A 12,893-nucleotide genomic window follows, 5' to 3' on the forward strand; every position below is an offset into this window, starting at 1 on the left:
AGGAGAATCATAGAATAGTAGAGTTGGAAGGGGCCTATAAGGCCATCGAGTCCAACCCCCCACTCAGTGCAGGAATCCACCCTAAAGCAGTTTGGATGTTCTCGCTTGTGTTGTTTAAACTCAACAAACTGTGGGTAATTGTAACTATAATTTGTTAAAACAAGCCATCTTCAGTTCCTTGGTTACAAAGTTGGCTTGTTTGAGCAAACTATAGAGCTCAGACCTATGACATCCTAAACCAGGGGTGTAGAGCCTCAAGTGCAGGGGCCAAATTTGGCCATCTGGGTTTCCTTAGGCAGCCATGCCCCCTTCCTGTAGCCGTGCTCCCTTTCCACCAATCATTCAGTGGTTTACCAGCTTTTGTGAAGTTTTCTCCATTTTCTAAAAGTTTAAAATAGCTCTCCCAAGCTATTACTGGCAGCAAGAGCTTTGCGTTCAGATATGCTAGTATTTTTGGCCAGGCCCTTTTGGTCGTTGGCTCCACCCACCCTGATGCAATCCCAGAGAGCTTCTCCGAAGTGGAGTTCAGTCCTCAGCACCCCTGCCCTAGCCTGTGCTTAATCTAAAAGTGAAGCTGAAACTTCTGATCACCACCTAGCTACACCAAACAAAAAAATAAGAGGGAGGGTGCACGTCCAAGCCTTGCTTCAGCTCATCCTCATAACATTAGACTATGGTGAACTTTCCTACTCTCTGAAATTCAAGGAATTGAATACCCAGTGAACTTTTCTTTTTTACTAATTTCCTTGTACACATGTTCACAATTGGACAATGTCTTTGTGAGGACCAATCAAAATGCTACAGAAGTATGGTTAACCTTTTGCATTCTCCAAAATTCTTCATCAGGCTAGATGGTACAAAAAGCAGAGGGGCGGGGGGAGGGGGAATACAAAACAACATGGATTTTGAGGTTTTCGTTTCTCATGGACCTGTGCTGCTGTCTTTGTTTGTTTTCCTTGTACACCTGACACCTGTTATATCACAACTGTTTTGCAACTGGCCTCGGTTTCAAGGTCATTGGCCCTCCGGGAAAAAGAATGATCAAAAACAAGTCTAAAAACCCCTTGGGCCCATATGCTTTGCACAGTTCTTTGATTCCTGGCCATTACATTTATTTGACTTCAGATGGTGTTGAAAATGGAAGGTTGTTTGTTGAAAGTAAATTCCTGATATTAAAGTGCAGCTTATTTTCAAGAAGTACCAAAATTGGTGACTACTTAGGATATTGAAGACAGTCTTCAAATATGAATGGAAAAGATTTTTGGAACTCCAGTTCCTATTTTGTATATTGGGTTAGTTAAATAGTGTATTTTCTGTGTTTCAGCGTTCTGTACCAAATCTATTTGATCTCTTAATTTTTAGTGTTGTGTTCTCAAACTTCAAAATAGTTTTGTTTATCTTCTAGCAGTGTAGAAATCATGGATATGGTTATACAGTGCTTCGTTGTAATTCAAAAGTAGTGAACACTTTCATTATTTTGTAAAGTAACTACGAGGTCCATTGGTAACATCTCTAAAGCCCACATGGCTTCCTACTCTAGTTTATCATTTTAGGCAGCAGCATTTCCTAATTTAGGATGTCAAGACTTCGATGGTTTGTTCGATGGTTCCATCAACTCCATCTTGTTCTCAAATACCAGCTGAGCCCAGTGGCAACCTGAGTCAGAACAGGATGTTGACATAAATGTCCCCTCTAATCATGATCTGAGGATGTCTTTTGAAGTCATTGCATCAGGGATGTTTTGGATGATATACAATAGCTGTACCCATTTTTTGTATGATGAGCCTTGACCCTCACTGTTGGTACAAAGTATCACTGGTGGAGAATGTTTCTGAGAACTAGAATCCTTGAACATAAGATTAAATGTAAAAGTTCTTGAGGCTTTATCAGTACAACATTTTGTCTGTGAAATGTTAGGAAATAATTTGAAAGGGTTTTTCACAGTAAAATCTGTGCAGTCATAGTGTACCATTAGGATACGTGCCTTTCATCCAAAATGGTTTCTCTCTCTCTCTCTCTTTTGTGGACATTCCTTAAATACTGCTTACCCTTAAGGGCCTTTTATTAAAAGTGAAAGCTAAAGGTCATAGTGGAATCTTGGACCCTGTCTGTTAATTGTGATTGTGATCCACAGTTTGGGAAGATTTTAAGTTGCAATAGACATTTAAGTATTTACCTTCAAAATTAGGTTTGTGGCAGGGGGTATTAAATCAATCCAGGATTAAACATGAACTCTATGTGAAAATGCTAGGTGGAGCAGGTGCCATTGGACAGCACCAATCTCCCATCTTTATTCACTTAGGGCGCAATCCTGTGCATGTTTAGACAGAAAAAAAGTGCTACAATTCCTAGCTTGTCTCAGCCAGCATGGCTGTCTGGAGCACTCTGGGAGCTGTAAGATTTGTGTGTGTGTGTGTGTGTGTGAATAGTACATCTACGTGCAGCTTTTAGGAATGAATTCTTTACTGAATGTAGGCTTGTAACATAGCCTGTGATTGATCTCTCCTCTATAGAAAGAAAGGTGTGACTTGACCAAAAACTGTACAATAAAAATGGTTAGACAAGCAAGATTAGAGAACTGCTTATTCTTCAAGCACTGTTGATCACAGCTTCCCCCCAGCTCCTAAATTAGATGTAATGTTTGACCATAGCCTTCCTGCCAACACATTTTAATGACTTTGGCTGAGAAATGAGTGCTGGAAACTGCTGAGCCTCTGTTACTTGATATAAATAAAGTGCAGGATAATTCTATATACCATAAATGCTCAAGAAAGTAAGATAGCAAAAGCTTTGTTTAAACTAAATTTGGTAGTTGGTTAAACATAAAAAGCAAGCCAAGTTTCTTAGTTAAGAGTGCATAAACACTGGTATCTTCCAAACTAAAGAAAAAAGTGCCAAACGGGTTGCTATTAGAATCTGGCACATAGTGTAGCTGTAATTTTATGTTGCTGTGGACCCAGATGATTCAGCAACAAAATATAAACTATTATGAATGCAAGCTAGGATGACTGGATTGTATTTCCAACATACTAGTGTAGTAATAGTGTCTGGACATGGGAGACTTGTGAACCTCAGGGCGCAACCCCATGCATGTTTAGCCAGGAAAAAAACCTACAACTCCCAGCACCCCTCAGCCAGAATGGTGGCTGAGGAATGGTGACTTTTCCCTTTCCAAACATGCATAGGATTGCGCCCTAAGAGGCAAAGATTTGGATCATGTTTATCCTATAATAGATCAAACGAAAACCAAAAGGGAGCACCAAAACCACTAAGAATGCAAAAGAAGAAACTAGTTTTCAAATATGCCAATGACGAAAAAGTTATTACAGCCCGTAGTACAAGAGACACTATTGCTATTTCTGTAGTTGTCTTAGCTTCTTCTCAGGATTTGGGTGTATAAGATTGCCCCTGAGGAAAGAGCTTATTGTTCTAAAACATATTAGGTTGCAATGCATTTTCTGGCACTGGCACATTTTGAGAACTAGTTTCTCTTTTTGCATTCTTGCATTTTTAGAGGCCAGCATTCTCGTACAGAGTAAATGAAACCACAGTTGGGAGGGAGTGTTGGGTGGAGGGAGCTCAGTTTCCTCTTCAAGCTTGGCTTTCTGGAAGAGGGCAGCTGGGAGCAGAAGTGTAGCCATCTTTGCCTGTTGCAAGAAAAACAAGTCTTGTGTCGCCGTATTAAAATCTAATAAATTCATTGTGCAACAAGCTTTTGAGGTCCAGAGAGCCCAGTTTGTCAATATAAGAAGTGGTCACCAATGTTAGGCAGGTGAGTACAGAGAAGAAAATACTTTGGCTTCACTTTATTTATTTATTTATTTATTTTTTACAATGCAAGCAATGCAGGAAATAGTAGTAAGTGTGTTCCAATACTAGCCGTAGCACAAATGAATAGTACTGTGCCAAACATTTCTCCCATGAGCATCTCAACCATTCTCATTCAATTTCATAGAAAGGAAATTGCTTTTGAAAAGTAATTCAAAGGAAAAGAAATGTCAGAGAAATTCTCTAGGTTTGGTTCAGTGTTCTTGTGCTTACCTTACTTATGAAATGACTGAGGAGTGTGTGAGTGTACCATCTTTCATTGTACAAGCATTTCTCTGACAGTCCATAGCCTCCTTGGCTTCCTGTACTTCCTGTCCAAGAGAAGACATCATAAGTTTATTTCTCCCCTGGGGCCTTTTCAGATCAGGAAGTACAGGCAGCCTGGGAGACTGCAGAACAATGGTGAGATGTGTAATAGAAAGAAAAATATAGACAATCCCCCTCAGCCACCTTACAGTGATTAGGTAAGGTCAAAAACACCCCCAATACACATTCAAAATAAATTATAAAATGCCCTGAGAGTGAGGCATAAAAATCAAGTGCCTTTCATGGGGGAAAGAAAACCTTTAGGAAATCCCTGAGATTTTTCTTTCCTTACCTCTTAGAAATTAAAGGGCACTTTTCAGAATTTTTGCCACATTTTCTTCACTATTATTTTTTGTGGTAGCTGTATTCTCTTCCCTCAGTGCCTATGGGGCATTGTGGAGGATACAGAATGAGGCCTAGGTTGCCAACACAGTTGATACAGTGCGGGGGAAAAAAACCTCAGAAAAAAATAAAGAAGCTGTTCTACAACCTTTGCCAATGGTGACGCCTACCAGGGAGAAATTGTTGGAGAATTTCTCCTCCCCCTTGAGAAATTCAGTGAAATTGTCCTTCTAATTTCTCCATCCACAAATAGGGTGGAGAATTTTGAGAGGCCATTTGTGCACAGCTCTACAAATGAGTGCGTATTTCAATTGGGGTGGGTGTGATCCAGTTCACATTTGGGGCCATTGGCATAGTACGTTGGTTTCTAATTCCTTTATTTTATACCTCTGCAGCAGTGTGTATTTTGCAGTGCATTCCCCAGGCCAGGGATTGGGAACTTCTGGCTCACAGGCCTAATCCAAGCCACAGAAATCCTCCATCTGGCTCACGCAAGCGTGGTTTACCTCCATGGGCTCCACCCTGCCCTCTGGCTTGGAGGCTACCAGGGGATTGGGAAAGAGGTGGGGAGAAGAATCCACTTGTTATCTCCAACTTGTGGGCCTAGGAGGTACATATATGTGACAGCCAGAAGCAAATTTCCAAATGCAGATGACCCATGGAGTGCCTACCACACCATTCCTGTGCCTGTTCCCCCTATGGAGTACTCAGACTTGCATTAAGGATTGATGGTTGTGCTGAGAGATATTGGCTCATCTAAGGTTAATAACTGGCGAATTTTGAATGGAGGGGAAGCTTCCTGGCTCAGTTCCTTAGCTACCCAGATCTCAAGTTTCTTTCGACAGTGCCCAGTGGGCCTGCCATGTTTGTTTAACATGGCTAATTTACCAATATTTTGAACAACTAAAAAGCTGCTCAGGATTTCAATTGGGCAGCAAACATTAAATTATTTTTAATATAAAAACTGCAGATGACAAGTGTGTCTTAGGAGGCATTTCTTCCTCCCTCAGTAAGAGAGAAAGGAGTGGGTGAGATGCTTCTTTTTATGATGCCTTCTGCAACATGTCTGCATCATCTAAGAATAAGGTGTGCTTTTCTTTGTTTAGTTCTGTTTTCTCATGCAAATGTATGAGGACTTAATTGACTAAGGGCATAATCCTACGTAGTTTTAGGCAGAAAAAAGTCAGACAACTCCCAGGGCGTTGTATGACTTTTCCTGTTTAAACCTGCATAAGATTGCACCATAAGAAGTTTTGAACTGGTGATGGTCCTAGTTTCTGCGTACCCGGATTTCTCCAAAGATGAACGAAGATGGGCTGTATCTAATTTCCCTGGGTGATCGTTGCACCATGCTAGCCAGTTCCTTAAAATATATGGAAATCAGCTGAGAACATTTGAAAGAGTGTAACTTTTTCATACCCACCCACCATTGAACCACCAACATCACAAAGACCTTCATCTTAAAGAAATGTGTTGGTTGCCTTTTGAACATTGCCTTGGTTGAGTACAATTGGACAGATGGCTCATGGAGTTTGTACAGTACTATTCAAAGCAGATAAATTCTTAGAAGGAGAAGAATCTTCTCTGCCTGAGCAGTGGGTGGCACCACAGTATTCACGTATGGTTTCCATCTGGCGGATTAGACCCCAATGTCCTAATTTGGGAGAGGGGGAGAATGACAATCTGCTCCCGTCCCACTCTGCCCCATCTTCTACTTATCAAGTCTTCTTCCTAAGATGTTGTCAACAGCCAAGGGAGAGATGAATAGTGTCTTCTTAAGGGTGGCAAAGCAAGGCACTGACTTTGCAGTTTGCTTTGTGTAGACTGACTTTTTAGGAATCAGTTGGGGGAACATTTGTCAGTGATTTTCTAAAATGAAACAGAGGAAGTTCTTAGTAGGACATCCAGTGTGATCCCCCTGCAGAGAGGTTCTCCCTGGTCCTTCACCTCTGGCACTTGGTTGGGATTACTCAGTGACAAGACGTACTCTGCACATGGAGGTCAAAGCAAATAAGATAACCGCTGGTGGGGGGTGGCATGGAAGCCTTTCAGATAGCCTTCTCCTAGCTGGTGCACTCCAAATGTTTTGAACTGCAGCTCCCATCAGCCTCAGCCAGCATTGTTAATGGAATGATGTGTTTGATGGTGGTGATGATTACATTTATATCCTGCCTTCTTTCCTCTTGAAGGAACTCAACACGCCTAATGTAGTCCTCTCCATTTTGTGCTCACAACCACCCTGTGAGGTAGGTTAGGCTGAGAGTCAGTGGCTGGCTTGAAGTCGCCCAGTGAGTTTTATGGATGAGGTGGGGACAAGAACCCAGATCTCCTGAGTCCCAGTCCAACGCTGTAGCCACTACACCACACTTTGGGTTGTAGTCCAAAACAACATACAGAGGGCACGAGCTGGGGGGAGGCTGCTGTATGAGAACCTATGCCTGAAAGAAGGAGAAAACGCGTCCATCCGTTTCCACCATACCATGTATATTTCTGTTAACCTCTATCAGATTGGGAGGAGATCCGGAATTTGCTGCCCCAAGATGCAGCAGCGTCTAGCTTAGGTGGCTTTAAAGGGGGTTGGTCAAAATTCGAAAAACCTCCTAGTCATGATTGCTATGTGGAACTTCCAGGATCATAGGCACCATAGCTCCGAATACCAGTTGCTGGGATCAACAGCAGGAGAGGGCTGTTGCCCTTGTGTCCTGCTTGGAGACTTTCCAGCCATGGTGCGCTGGAGCCTGGGCTTGGAGGGACGCTGCACTAGAACTTCTTTATTAGCAGGGACATGGATGTCATCTGCCCCCCCACCCAAAAAAAACCCTCTCTGTGTTCTTGGAGCATAGCTGCAATCTTCAGAGTAGTGAGGTGTGTATGTATTGGGGGGGGGGTAATTTCCCCAACAACAATATATTGTTCCTTATTATAATGCAGAGTGCTTTGGGGCTAGCTTGGTTGCAAATGGGCAATTGAGACCCATCTGCTTTGCAAAAGACCTGCAAAGGTGGAGATAAAACTGCTAGAATTGGTTTGTTGAGATGGATCCACACTGGTGCCTGCGTTTTGGGGCTGTCGCAAAAATGGGGACTGTCATGATGGATATCTGCATGTCAAAATTTACCACTACACCACTGCTTCCCAGAGGCACCTGGTTGGCCACTATTCTGGCACAAACTTTCATGTACACGGTCCGCTTCATCAAATGCAAGAGGGTTTCATTGGATGAAGTGGGCAGTGTCCACCAAAGCTTATGCCAGAATAAATATGCTAGTCGTTTAAGGGGCCACAAGACTCTCTGTTGTTTTTGCTGCAACGGACTAAGAGGGCTCTGGAAATGGAGTAAAACGGCCGGGCAGCCCATCTGAGAAGATGGACTTCTGAAAGAATGGGCCAGGGAGGCAGGAGATCAGTCCCTCTTAGTGGGTTGAAACATTTTAAAATGTAGAAAGCTGCTATCATGGGATGACTGGCCATCAATGGATGAGGTTGCAAAGCCTCTGCCCCCCTTATGCCTAAATCTTCTATATTGCTGTGCCTTCAATCAAGGCCTTGACACAAGTGCTACTACCTCATATTAAACCAGAAGTTTACAGAGCTTACCTGATTCTTCTCCCTCTCTCAAAATACTAGAACCAGGTCATCCCATGAAGCTGATTGGTGGGAGATCCGGGACAAATAAAAGGAAGTACTTCTTCACACAGCGCATAGTTCAATTATGGAACTCACTATCACGGGATGTAGTGATGGCCACCAATTTGGATGGGTTTAAAAAGATGTTGGATAAATTCCTGGAGGCAAGGCTATCAATGGCTACTAGCCCTGATAGTTGTGTGCTATCTCCAGTGTTCGAGGCAGTAAGCCTGTGTGCACCAGTTGCTGGGGAACATGGGTGGGAGGGTGCTGTTGCACCATGTCCTGGAGCAAATCTACAGAGAGTCATTGGGGCGCCCTGAAGGCGCTTGTGTGCGCCCCCAGAGCGCCCCAAAACTCCTAGTGTAGATGCTGATCTTCAGGCCAGAAGAGGCGGCGGCCCCGCATCACCCCTCGCGGGGATGGGGCGAAAAGTTTCCGGCCTCTCCGGCCACGTCCTTGCCGCCGCCGCTCACGTCCACCATCGTAATTCTGTCTTTGCCGCTGCCCCGCCTTCTTCTGCCGAGCTCTCCGACCCGGGTGGCTCTTTTGCCGGGGGGGGGGCGCTGGGGGAGGCAAAGACAGAATTACGACAGTGGAGGTGAGCGGCAGCAGCAAGGACGCGGCCGGAGAGGCCGGAAACTTTTCGCCCTGTCCCCGCGAGGGGCAATGCGGGGCCGCCGCCGCCGCCGCCGCCTCTTCTGGCCTGAAGATCAGCATCTACACTAGGCGTTTTGGGGCGCTCTGGGGGCGCACGCAAGCGCCTTCAGGGCGCCCTGACGACTCTCTGTAGATTTGCTCCTGCTTGTTCATCCCTGGCTGATGGCTGGTTGCCCACTGTGTGAACAGAGTGCTGGACTAAATGGATGCTTGGTCTGATCCAGCAGGGCACTTCTTATGTTCTTATGATACCAGAGTGAGGTGCCTGGCTTAATAAGACTTAAGAGACATGGCCATATCACAACAGATTCTGCTAGAAAGTCCCTGCACAACTTGGTGATGGACTCCATGCTCCCCATAATAATGTAGCTGACTCTTAGGATGGAGTGGAAATGTATGCAAGCTTTTGAGTTACCAAGAGATTTTCTGGTGAAACAGACAAGTAGGGACCTGAATCTCAAGGAATTTGGAAAAAAAGAAGAGGGGAATGTAATAGGTTTAGGGTGTAATCCTATGAATGTTTAGTCAGAAAAAAAGTCCTACAATTCCCCGCATACCCCAACCAGAAAAAGTCCTAAAACTTCCAGCATTCCCCAGCCAGAGTTGCTCGAAGTTGTAGGACTTTTTTTTCTGTCTAAACATGCATAGGATCGCAACCGTAGCCACTGTCCGGTGTTTATAGGGTTTCTTATAGATACTTACTGGTGAAAAGAAAAGCTGCTACTTGGAATAATTGACGAGGCTATTTGTGTTATATTTAATTTTCAGAGGTCAAGGGTGTGTTCTGTGTTTGTAATAAAATGTGTGACTGAAATGTGGCCTGTAAAGAATTCCAAGCTCTGCTGTTTAAGCCTCAGAGACTGCTTATGTTTCCATGATCCTACTTCGTTATTTCAATAGTGTACATATTTATAGGAAATGAGATCTGGGAGCATATAGAAGTCATCTTGTGATGCCAGCATTCCATTTAATTCAGCAAATGTGTTAGTTTAATTTGAACTGAGGCTCAGCTGTAACACGTACTTTGAATGCCAGCAACATGTGTGATGGTTGCTTTAAAAGAGTACCTCTGAATCTGTGCAGAGTGCATTCCCCTCCCCAGGGAGTAACCGCTACCTACTCCCCACACATCTGAGTTTATAAAACAGAAACTCTGGGTCAGAGAGCATTGTTTCTTAGGAGCCTTGTGAGCTCCCACCTCCCATACTAGGAATTAAGAACATAAGAGCCATGCTGGATCAAACCAAGGGTGCATTTTATTATTATTATTATTATTATTATTATTATTATTATTATTATTATTATTATTATTATTATTATTATCCCACCTTTTGCCCAATACTGGGCCTCAAGGCAGCCTTACAAAGTTTAAAACATACACTGAAAAAAAATCTAGTCCATCTAGTCCAGCATCTGTTCACACACTGACCAACCAGCTGTCAACCAGAAACCCACAAGCAGGATATGGTTGCAACTGCACCCTCCCACCCATGTTTGTCAGCAACTGGTGTATATAGGCTTGCTGCCTCTGACACTGGAGATGACACATAGCCATTAGGGCTAGTAGCCATCAATCGCCTTCTCCTCCAGGAATTTATCCAACCCCCTTTTAAAGCCATCCAAATGGGTGTCCATTACTACATCTTGTGGTAGTGAATTCCATAGTTTAACTATGTGCTGTGTGAAGAAGTACTTGTAGAATCATAGAATAGCAGAGTTGGAAGGGGCCTACAAGGCCATCGAGTCCAACCCCCTGCTCAATGCAGGAATCCACCCTAAAGCATCCCTGGCAGATGGTTGTTCAGCTGCCTCTTGAATGCTTCTAGTGTGGGAGAGCCCACAACCTCCCTAGGTAACTGATTCCATTGTTGTACTGCTCTAACAGTCAGGAAGTTTTTCCTGATGTCCAGCTGGAATCTGGCTTGAGCCCGTTATTCCATGTCCTGCACTCTGGGAGGATCAAAAAGAGATCCTGGCCCTCCTGTGTGTTCCTTTTATCAGTCCTGAATCTCCCACCAATCATTGGGATCTAGTATTCTGAGAAAGGGAGAAAAATGTCTCCTTTACCACATTCTCCACGCATGGAAATTTCAAGATAGGAGTTGGCAACCTTATATCATGGTAAAGTTGCCAGCATTTGAACCAACTCCTGTGAGTATAAGTGCAACATGATCCTCAGACATTAGTAAATGGTGATTCCTCTGGCCATACTGTGAAAAAAACCTTCATCTGCTGATTTCTTGAGATCCAAGGCAGAGGAGCAGGCCAGAGAAAAGCTCTTATCACTGATCAGCAGCTGATTGAAGACAAGAGTTTCTTTCCTGCAGGGGAGAAACTGCTGAGTGAATTAGTCCTTACTTCTGAGTACACAGGCAGAGGCTTGTCCTGTTTACTTGTGAGTAGACATTCAGAACATTGTAGAGCTGAGCTATTTTTGGTGGGAATCCACCCCTCCCCTTCCTTCCACTGCGAATGCCCTAAGGCATGGTCCCGCCTAGTTTCTGTAACATAAGGTTTATTTACAAATAGATTGTGCATAAGTTAGGGGGAGAGTTTCCACAGCATTAGCTTTCTAACAGATTCCTGTCCTCTATCAGATTTCAAGGGGAACCCATATGGTCATAGGATTTCCTGCAGAGAGCAGTCACCTCGTTGCCTCCTTTTTAGATCCCATTCCAACAAAGACTGATTTCCTAATACACCAGGGTTGGACAATGTGTGGCTAGGGACGATGGGAGTTGTAGGCCAAAGCATTTGGAGAGCCACAAGTTGTCCAATCTTGCACTACACACAGAGAAAGATGAGCCATCTAGCCCCATCACCCTTATGCCTTCCTGGGCCATCCTAGTTCCCATTGAAACACACCTCTGGAATGTTACCCGCTGCCAACTGTCCTTTGCCGGACTGATAGTTCTACTTATAAAAACCTTAATGTCATGAATTGCAGAATTGGAAGGGATCCTTTCTCCTCTCTGACAACTCTCCTACTCTGATCTTAGGTGACTTCAATATCCATGTAGATGACCCTCATGATGCTGCAGCTCTACGATTTCGCTCCTTATCTTCCTCTTACGATCTTAAGCTCTGCTCTGAAGCACCCACACATTCCCTTGGACACTGTCTGGATCTTGTCCTCACTCGGAACTGCTCTGTCCTGGACTTTTCTATTGCTGACTTTCCTCTGTCAGATCATCATCTAGTCTCTTTCAATATCACTCACAATCCCCCTCCTTCACGTCCCGCTTCACGCCCTTGTCGTGACCTGCATTCTATCAACTACGAGGCTTTTTCTCAGTCTTTAGCCTCCTCTCTTCCTTCTGTCTACACAGCCGTCTCCTTGGACTCAGCCGTCTCCTCCTTTAACTCCTCCTTATCTTCAACTCTTGATAATCTTGCTCCATCTACAACTCGGATAGTTCGCCCCTCTCAACCCCAACCGTGGCTCACCTCTTTCCTCCGCTACCTTCGCTCTTGTTCCCGGGCAGCCGAACGCCTGTGGCGTAACAATTTTGTTCTCTCCTCTTTCTCTTCTGCCATTTCACCGGCCAAACAGCAGCACTACTCAACGTTGATCCAGTCAAATGCTAAGCACCCTCAGCGGCTCTTCGCGTCCTTCAATTCTCTTCTGAAGCCTAATCCGCCATCTCTCCCCGCCTCTCTGTCTGCCAACGACTTTGCCTCTTTCTTCAATGCTAAAATCCAAACTATACGCTCAGATCTAGCCAACTCTGCTCCGCTTCCAGCTCCTGTCCCTCACCTGTCAGTTCCTCCTTCAACTCTCTCGGCGTTCCCTTCGGTCTCAGCTGATGAACTGTCTAAAATACTGCTCTCGTCAAAGCCTTCCACTTGTTCCCGTGATCCGATTCCCTCTCGCGTCTTTATTAATCTTATCCCCGCTATCCTCCCGTCCTTGCTTCACATCATTAATTCTTCTCTGTCCTCTGGTTCATTTCCTTCTGCTTTTAAGCATGCTACAGTCTCTCCCATTCTCAAAAAACCCACTCTTGATCGACTATCCCTGTCTAACTACCGACCTGTCTCCCTCTTGCCCTTTGTCTCAAAGATCCTGGAACGTCTGGTCTACTCTCGTTGTCTTGACTCTCTCTCTAATAACTCTGCTCTGGATCCCT

The sequence above is a fragment of the Elgaria multicarinata genome, chromosome 5 (genome assembly GCF_023053635.1).
Source record: "Elgaria multicarinata webbii isolate HBS135686 ecotype San Diego chromosome 5, rElgMul1.1.pri, whole genome shotgun sequence".
NCBI lineage: Eukaryota > Metazoa > Chordata > Lepidosauria > Squamata > Anguidae > Elgaria > Elgaria multicarinata.